Source organism: Octopus sinensis, linkage group LG2 (genome assembly GCF_006345805.1).
Source record: "Octopus sinensis linkage group LG2, ASM634580v1, whole genome shotgun sequence".
NCBI lineage: Eukaryota > Metazoa > Mollusca > Cephalopoda > Octopoda > Octopodidae > Octopus > Octopus sinensis.
In genome coordinates this window covers 82,660,684-82,670,683 of record NC_042998.1, presented here as the reverse complement: position 1 = coordinate 82,670,683, position 10,000 = coordinate 82,660,684, and the positions used below count along the sequence as shown (strand labels likewise).

General features: G+C 33.5%; 1 long non-coding RNA gene across 1 annotated transcript in view; it reads left to right on the top strand.

Annotated features, from left to right (window-relative positions):
* Positions 1–8,909: 8,909 nt before the first annotated feature.
* The window catches only part of LOC118762292, a 17,786-nt gene continuing 16,695 nt past the window's right edge, over positions 8,910–10,000 (top strand). The window contains exon 1 of the long non-coding RNA XR_004998045.1: positions 8,910–9,003. This is a non-coding gene — a long non-coding RNA (uncharacterized LOC118762292). The remainder of the gene's footprint in view (positions 9,004–10,000) is intronic.

The window sequence follows — 10,000 nt, the reverse complement described above, 5'->3', positions numbered from 1 at the left end:
AAGATGATGAACAAACAAGATACTTTTATTCACAACCTTGCAACCAAGCAGGTGGTCGCTAAAATTTACACTAAATTAGAATGAGAGAGAACATACATAATACATACATACATATGTCTATACACACACATACGCACACACACGTACACACACACATACAGAAACACACAAACATTCCACACCACACACACATTTATACATACACATATATATGTATGTGTTTAAGTACATATATGTGTGTGAGGGACAGAGAATGAGAAAGTGAAAGGGAGAGAGTGTGAGTGAGTGAAGAAGAGAGAGAGGGAGGCGGAGAGAAAGAGTGGTACTTGGTCGAAAAATGCCAAAGACAGCTGTAGACTGTTTGTTCAATGTTCTTCATTTTTAACACATATATTTAATATAGGAGTTGGATAAAATAACAAATAATAAATAAGTAAATAATCTAAAAAAGCAATCGAAAAAATCTAATCGTCAAATCACTTCAGGTGTTTATTTTTGAAAATATTAAACTTTGACATTCAAATTTCATGTCCAACATCATCAAGATTATACGATTCTATTTGGATCTGTTTAATGAAGTATTGCTTTAAATCTTCAAAATGTTTTCCTGAATTTATGGAACTAACTTTATTGGGAATTTGTAAAAAGTAAATATTTACAAAGATATGCCAAAAAAAGAAAAAAGCTGGCGATTTGCTCTTATTGCTTATTCATTAGTTGCAAAACAAATAAATGCTCAACACATATTGATTACATCGCTCTCATTCCTATTTAATATATTTTTCCATGTTCTTATGATTGAACAGGATATTTTTAAACACATTTTGGCATTAAAATATTTTTAATATTGCGTGAAACCACTTAATGCTTTTGGAACATCTTTCTACAATTTATCGCTCTTCTGGTTTAGTATTACCAGCTGGTTATTGTGTGTCTTCAGAATAAACGCACACACACACACACACACATCTTTTATCTTATCGACCTTTGAAAGTCTGGTACTTGTTCTATCGGACTCTTTGGCCGAACCGCTAAGGTACAAAGACGTACACACATCAGTACCGGTTATCAAGCGGTGGTGAAGGACAAACGCAGACACAAAGACATGCACAGAAGTGTGTATACGACAGGCTTCTTTTCAGTTTCTGTCTACGAAATCAACTCATAGAACTTTGGTCGGTTCGAGGTTTTAGTAGAAGATGCCAGCCTAAGGTGTCACGCAGTGGTACTGAACCTGGAATCATGTATTTCGGAAGCAAATTTCTTACTATGCAGCTACATCAGTATGTGCTAGGAAGTACCCAAAAGAAACGGGAATTTTGCAATGTTATTTTTTTCACTTAGTTTTACATGTTAACACTTTTATCACCTTCATCGGTCCCGGCGCGTTTTCCACTATTCGAAGCAGTGCTGGAATTCTTGCGAAGTGATGCCTTTTAACGCATCCGTCGTTTTTTTTTCTTCCTCTCTTCCACATCTGCAAATTCCGTAGTATCAGCTTTCATCACCAGTGATGAACTTCGGTAAAAGGTTCGGATCAACTTCCAACTGTTCTTTCAGTTCACGACACACATTCAGTTGTGACTGCTTTTGATCTCCTGTGAGCAAGCGAGGAACACATTTTGCTGTAACCCTTTACATTCGCAATTCCTCGCTCAAAATTCATTAGCAGGAGTTCCAGCATACACCTGTCATATCAACAAGTTTGTCAACTGTCCGGTAACGGTCCTTCAAGATCAGTTCATGAATTTCCAGGATGACGGTCGTTCTGAACGAGGTTGGTCTTTAAATGACAAGTGACCATTCCTAAAGCGTGGAAATCACTCGTAAACTTGTGTTTTATTCGTAGCAGTGTCCTTGTAAGCTGTTTGAAGCATGACAACTCTTTCGGTCACCGTTTTCCCCGTCAGAAAACAATTTCATGGAAGCATGCTGTTCTTTCGTTTCAATTGTTGCAAAAATCGACGAACAAAGGAGAAACACTGCAAAACAAAGACGCATCACGTAGCAATAATACTTCGCTCGACGACGCCAGTCTGCAGACTCATGCCTGAGGATTGCATCAAGTGGCTTATATCGTCGGAAGCCTGATCTACAACGAGTTTGTCACACAGAGAACGTTTCCGGTCACTTTTGGGTATCCCCTCGTATGTATGTATGTATGTATGTATGTATGTATGTATGTATGTATGTATGTATGTATATATGTATGTATTTGTGTGTGAGAGGGAGAGAGCGAAAGAAGATATAATCCCCTGGTCATTGTCACCGTCGTCGATGTCGCCGCCAGCGACCACTTTTTGGAAACTTTTCGACAGTCTCCGGTCAGAAAATAATTCCATATTAAAGCGGGTGTTGCCGACAAGGGGAGTTGTAGTCATCAGTCTTTCTCATCGGGCTCTGCGGTAAACAAAACAATACGAAAACTGTATGAGTTAAAACTGTAAATTAAGAGCGGAGTGTATTGTCAAGCTGACAATTTCAGTAAAATAGAGTTATGTCTCTTGTTAATAGTAGCAAATCAAATATAGCAATATATGAATTCAGCCATTATTCCTTTCGTTTTACATCTCACTGTACATTGAATCAAACAAAATAAATTGAAATAAACTTGTTGATTTGGTAATTTTTTTTTTACTGTTGAGATTTTGTGCTTTAAAGAATTACCGTTTATCTTTGATTTTGTTTCTGAAAAGTGACAGCAGTCTAGCTTTATCTATGAGAAATAGACTTGTATATAAATAGTTTCTGTAAGATAAACCAAACAGAAGAAATAACTTTGGAAAGAAATAATACAAGATAGAAGTACGTCAGCGTTTTCAAAGCTGCTCGTTGTAACTGCTAAATCAGATGTATAATAATGTAATTTTCTATCTTGTACTTGTAGGGGGTCTCCTTTTCTCTATTCTCATTTGTATCATAGCCTATAATTGTCTAAGATTTACAAAAGCATAGTAGGTTTTAAAATTATAGTAACTAAGATGTGTCGAGAAATACTTTCCAGTTCCAGATAAATCATACAACAGAATGTTTAACTATTATTAATTCTATTGTTATACGTATTTTATCTTCTAAAAATTCTTACAATTACACTGTACGGAATAATATTGCTGATCAATAAGTATTTTCTTTCCACTTTCTACGTAATTTCTGGAACAAACAACATAAAAAGTTGGAATTTGAATACATTGCGTATGATATCGAATCGAGTTGATGTTATTTAATTTTAAAAGCTGGAATGCGCATTTTAACTTCACATAATTCCATGTTGTATTTTTAATAACTACAATAATTTACTTACGTATAAGAAAGCATGTTTTTACATAAATGAAAGGCAAAATACGCGGAAATAAATGAATTGAAATATTCGATCTACCTAAATATAAAATTACAGGGAAAATGTCCACGAGTTTAGTAATGAAAAATTACTGTTAATTATATAAAAATAGAATTAGAATAATAATTTTAAAATGAGAGTATTTTCATTCTCTTAGAACGTTTTTTTTTTATTCAAATTTGAAATATCAGTAATTTTAGAATATCTGAAATTTTAATTTCAGATGATTCCTTAGCTGATTTCACAGCAATCATCACAAATACAATTTTCAATATTTTCATTTGAATACAACAAAATTTTATCTGGAACACTGGAAGACATTATTTTCGTGTTATAAAATAAAAAAGAGATTCGTAAAACATAATTTTCCATTTATGTATATTTAACTTAAATTTCTTTTAAATGTACAAAAAGGGAAAATAAATTATACCAAATATTGTGGCTCATATAAGATGTTAAAATGAAGTATCTTCTCAGAAATATTAAATTAAAGTTGGAAATAAATAAAATTGATTTATATGCACAATTCCATTTTGTCTTGACAGGAAGAATCCTATAGACAGTTATAAGAAGTGGCTTTTATTTATAAATTTGATTTTGACAAAAGCAGAAATAAAAATTGAAACCATTTGGAAAAAAGGCAATTTGTTATACTCATCCAATGTACGGAAAGGAATAAAAATAAATAACAGAAGGAAATTATAAAAAATAGCAAAATCAATGGGGAAATGAAAGTTGAAATATATTGGCAGATACATATTGCAAAGGTTTAGACCTGCAATATACTTCAATGTACATTATTGTATAACTTTATTGTGAGGTAGTGACTGGAAGGTAAAAGAGTTAAAATTGATTTGAATAGGTGGCTCGTTTTCATTTGTAACTACAATTTAATACTTTACTATGAGCCACAAATGCCTATGATGATAAAGTAGGGGGGCATCTAGGTGAAATGTCAGTGGTTTCTAGCCTATCACCAGTACTTTGCAGTACCTGTGTCCGAAAATCTTGATTCTTAATAGCGTAATCAAGAGCCAATGAAAGTATAGTAAAGTATTAAATTGTAAGTAAAACTGAAAACGAGCCACCTATTCAAATCAAGTTTAACTCTCTTACCTTCCAGTCACTACCTCACAATAAAGTTATACAATAATGTACATTGAAGTATATTGCAGGTCTAACTTTTGCAATATGTAATAAGTACTACATGGGGTGAGATGGCTTATTACTTTAATGAATATTTCATTTGTTAGGATTAATACAGCTAAATCATTGTAGAATATAGTTAACATGACCATGTAATATAACTGAGATATCTTCTGTACTAATATTAATTTCTAAACTCTTAACTTCATCTGACATTTATTATTTTGTTCTATGTCATGAGAAAAGGACTATCTTCAAGTGCTCTATGTTTACAACATATAAGCGTATCTCTAGGCAGCCTTCAAACTCAGAAACTTTATTTCGTCTTCATGAATTTCAATGCTACAATCACACACGTAGAATTGTTTACATGTAGCAATAAAATATCGGGAATATTTGAAGAATTTAGTCTAGAAAACATAGTCTAGAACAGCAAAAACAAAAATTATGAACAATGAAATTAATAGAGAAAATGGCTCATTCATTCTGATGCCTCTGTTTTGAAGTCTATCACTTTCACCTCAAATTAAATATGAAGAGGTGAAATTTACTGGTTATTGTCGAAAACAAACAATTTATATTCTTTAAACCTTTAATTTTGCATTCATGAATTTTTAGAATTATGTTCTTTGTATAGTATATTAGCAATTATTTTTATTTGTATTTGGAAAGTACGCATACAATGAAAACAAATGGGAAATGGAAAGCCATACATGGAATTGTTAAGACGAACAGTATGCATTTGGATAAAAATTGAGTCATGAATGTTCTAAGGCCATGAATTAAGTTAGACATTCCCAACAAAGCAAAATCTAGACTGAAATATTTGACGCAAGTAGTGGTCATTCAAAATAAAAGGAAAGAAATAGGAAAGAATGACTTATAATCGTGATATTCAAATTGAAAATGAAAATGGTAATATATAACTACTCTCTTCATGTAAAACTGTTATAGATGTTGACATCTAGTGGTTGACATCTAGGTCTGTGGAATATAACTTTAGATGTTTATAAACTATGAAATCATTATTTGTACGAGGAAAGTAATAAGAGATATGTATTAAAATCCATTTAAGGGACATTTTTTATCGCCTGTCATCCATTACCTTCAATGACAGGCAGCAATCCACTTTGAATTGCGGCCTGTAATCTTTGTATTTATTTATTTATCCATTTATTTATTTAGTTATTTATTGATAAAGGATTATGCATAAAAATATATTCTGACAGCTCATATTCAAGAATATCGAAATATATTTCCATAAGAATGTATCAAGTTGATCTTAGCAAGGTCAGCTTTACTAAGATGGTTGCTATTCAGATTTCTTCAGCTCCCCTTCAGATGAACTCTAGCCTGATATAAGAGCTAGGGGTCTCAACCATTTTTATTTGAAATGCATTTAGGATAATGATGTAGTCAGTAGGTTCAGCAATATTCAGTTAGAAGGCATTTATTAGCTTCTTTGCTTGTTCTTATCAAGTCAGGTCTTCTCTAGTCTTTGAAGCAATACGTTAAATGTTGAAGATTCACTTAATTTCTTCTTTATTTTCCTTAAATCTCTCAAGGTATACACAAAACTAGATATTCGTATTTTACAGAGATTCCTTATTTGATATTTACTCTAAGACATAGTGCAATAAACTTTGGAATTTTCCAAGGCTCCGAGATTGTTCACGTTGGTTCTATATCTTACTTGATAAACATTTTTTCCCCCAGTATATAGGATCTTTTTCTCTAATTTTGTTAAAAAGCCGAAAAAGTCACTGTATAACGAATGTGATAGCAATGTTCAGTCTCGTATTATTGTGTTTTCTGTGGTAAACTATTTTCATATTATTGTATTCATTCATGTTAGTCTACATTATTTTTTAATGTGTAATTTCTGTTCATCATTTTCCTGTCATTAGATAAATATAATTTTATAGCCTTCTTGAGATGTTACATTGTATTACGAATGAGGTGCTTAACGAAATATATCTGTCAATATCATTTTAATAATAATGACTACTTTGAACATTACAATGGATATACGAATCTCTGGACAATAGATACTATATTTAGACTTAAATGTAGACCACTGTCTCTTAAGATATGATACGGCAATATTTTTGTGTGGCGTGGGTAACTCCAGACTGGAGTGTAACAATGAATAAACATTGCATTAAAGTTTAATTGTTTTGAATACACATACACACACGTGTATGTTTTCTCAACTATATATATATATATAGACATATATATGTATGTATATATATACAGGCATGGGTGTGTGAGTTAACAATTTATTCCCCAACCTTGTGGTTTCAAGTTCAGTCGAATGATTTTGGGGAACGGAAACTGTGTGGGAGCCAGTAATATATATACGTATGTGTGTCGGCGCATCTTAACATTTGTTCTCAAGCCACTTGACAAGGGATGTCGCTTTGTTTATGACCCTGTAACTTAGTGGTTCGGCAGAGAGAAACCACCAGAAGAAGTACCAGACCACTGGTACTATTAGCACTGGGTTGATTTTATCGATCAACCTCTTCGAGATGTTGCCCCAGCATAATTGTAGTCCAATAACTGAAAAGAATAAAATAATATATTTGCTACATGCCTACATATTAACTTTATCTACTCATTGTTGGGTGCTAGCTTATTTTTTAAAAAATCGTTTATTTTGGGGGTATGGTACAACAAAGAGTGTCTTACACTGGCGCTGAACATTAAGTAAACCCCATGCATCGTTATAAGAGTACAATTTATCATTTTTCTTACCTACAATACAAATAAATTTAATTAACATCATTATTGAATTTCATCGGTCACGTGCTGATTTCTAATACAACATTGGATACACCTGCAAGTTATTGAGATATGTTCATCATCGTATATTGTGGTTGTAGAATTGTGTTTATAAGCTACAATTTTTTTTGATTTTTGTGAAAGTGGTTTCTTTTCTTCCCATCTAATTGTTTTGCGTGTTATTATATTTCATAAGTGGCGCGTTGGTTGTTTAATGTGTCTTAGTATCAGATGGTTAGCGAGCTGAATATGTACAGCGTGGGTTGTATACCTATTATCTAGTGGCAATAAACTTTTCAAGTTGTTCATATTTGTTTTGACATACTGAGTTTTCCAATTATTATTGGCACTGCCTCCAGTTTCATTCTTCACATTCTGCTTATTTTGTTTTGCCGAACTTTTGTAATTTAACACTTTCTTCACTTCCTATTAAGATATGGTTTGGTCAGCATAAAGCAAATTCTCCACCAGTGTATATAAATTTCCATTCTCGTCCTTGACAATTATCTCTGCACTGTCAGCCGCAAGCAGTGTTCATTACTTCAAAGATCGTTGACTTCGAAACCTGCCTTGAGGATTTGCTGCGACTGTCGACTGGAAACAGAGCTTCTACGAAAGAAACAAAACTTTTGTAGATAATGTAGCAAAGGTGTTGAGCTGTATGCGATGAAAAAAGGCTGGTACTAGATAGACTGCTCTAAAAAGTTTTTCACATATCAGATTCCTTCAATACTGTCCAGATAGCATTTTTTTGTTGTAACTGGCAGCAACTTTCATCTTAGTCTTTTACAATATCTTTTACTCTCTGGTCAGGCCCAAATATTTTTCATTTTTCTCAATTTATTTGGTATCCATTCTGTTATCATAAGCTAGTGCAAAGTGTATGAATTTAGACTGCTCTTGGTTTGTCTTCTGCAATCGTATCTAGTATTGCTGATTCAATAGCACACGTTTATACGAGGAAATTCCATAAATTCTTATAATTATTATCCTTCATTATAGCTTCTGGTTCGTATTCATACCATTTTTCTGTTACTTTGAATACACATACAAGGTTAAAATCTCAGTACACTCTTTTACTGACACGTTTACGGCTGCGATTAAACTCTTTTTGTGCTAGCTTACAGCATTCATTTAAGAGATGGTTAATACTCCTGTCTCCTTTCTCTTTCTGAGTTTTATTAACCTTTATTTTTATCAAATTCGTTCTAATGGCTTGTTTCAATTCTTCTTCTTCTTCTTCTTCTTCTTCTTCTTCTTCTTCTTCTTCTTCTTCTTCTTCTTCTTCTTCTTCATCTTCTTCTTCTTCTCTTCTTCTTCTTCTTCTTCTTCTTCTTCTTCCTCCTCCTCCTCCTCCCACTTCTTCTTCTTCTTCTTCTTCTCTTCTTCTTCTTCTTCTTCTTCTTCTTCTTCTACTTCTCCTACACTCAACAGATTAGACTGTTGGAAAAGAAAAGAATCCTAACATCGGGCAACAACAAGTAGCCTTAGATGCCAAGAACCCTCCTAAATATCCTAGCTGTCCCTAATAACACCGTTTTCTGCAGCTGTACTAAACTGGGTTTTATTCCTATTTCCTCTATCCCTCTGTTCAGATATTTAGGTTTAGTTGCCAATGCACCTATAACTACTGGGATACATTCTACTCGCACTTTTCATAGCCTCTGTGTAATTCAATAGCTAGGTCCGGGTACTTTCCTATTTTTATCTATACGTCTCATATTAATGTTTCAGTATATGGGCCTGTAAAGTCAATTATCTGGCACGTTTTATTATTTTTATCTACTACAACGAAATCAGGCCTTCCAGCTTCTATTACGCTGTCAGTCTGAATGTTAAAGTCCAACATCTTGTATTTCTTACTTTCTACCACTTTACTAGGTTCATTTTCATACCATTTACCAATAAGTTCAAATCCTAGCTTTCTACAAAGCTCCCAGTGGATTGCTCACCCTAGGTTGTCATGTGTTTTCTTGAAGTCTTTCTGCGCCAGTATGCTACATTCACTAACTATATGAGTAATGCTTTCCTCTTTAGCTTTGCATAACCTACACTGGGAATCTACTTGGTTTTTGTCTATCTTGGCTTTTATCCAATTAGTTCGTAATGCTTGATCTTGTGCAGCTACTAACAAACTTTCTGTCTCCCACTTCAGCTTTCCCTTCTGCAGCCATAACCATATCTCACTACTACTATTTGCTGAAACTATCCTTGGGAATCTACCATGTCTTGTAACTCTAACAGCTTTTAATAAACTTTCTTCATATATACTATATCTACTCTAGCTAACTCTACGCAATCATCCACTGATATTAACCTTCTTCCACCTTCCTTTCTAGGTAGGTATAATCTTGCTACCTCTGCCCCTGTGTGGAGTCCTCTGTTCATATTGAATTTCTTCCCAGTTTTCTGTCTAGCTTTGCTATTTCAGTTTTTGTCCAATCTACAAAAGCTGAGGAGTATCAAAGTAATGATACTGCCCAGGTATTTACAGCCTTCACTAGATTCGGACCATCTAGATTTGAATTCATTAGCTTCATCACTCTTCTGATGTACACCTTCTCAATTTTCGTTTTCATTTCTAAATTTCGTACTCTGAGAGATTCTAATACTCCTAGATACTGATAACTCTCTCCTTTCAATGATTCTAATGTCTGGCCATCTAGTAATTGGATGCCTTCACTGTTGACTACCTCTTCCCTTCTCATGACTAATATTGCACACTTATCC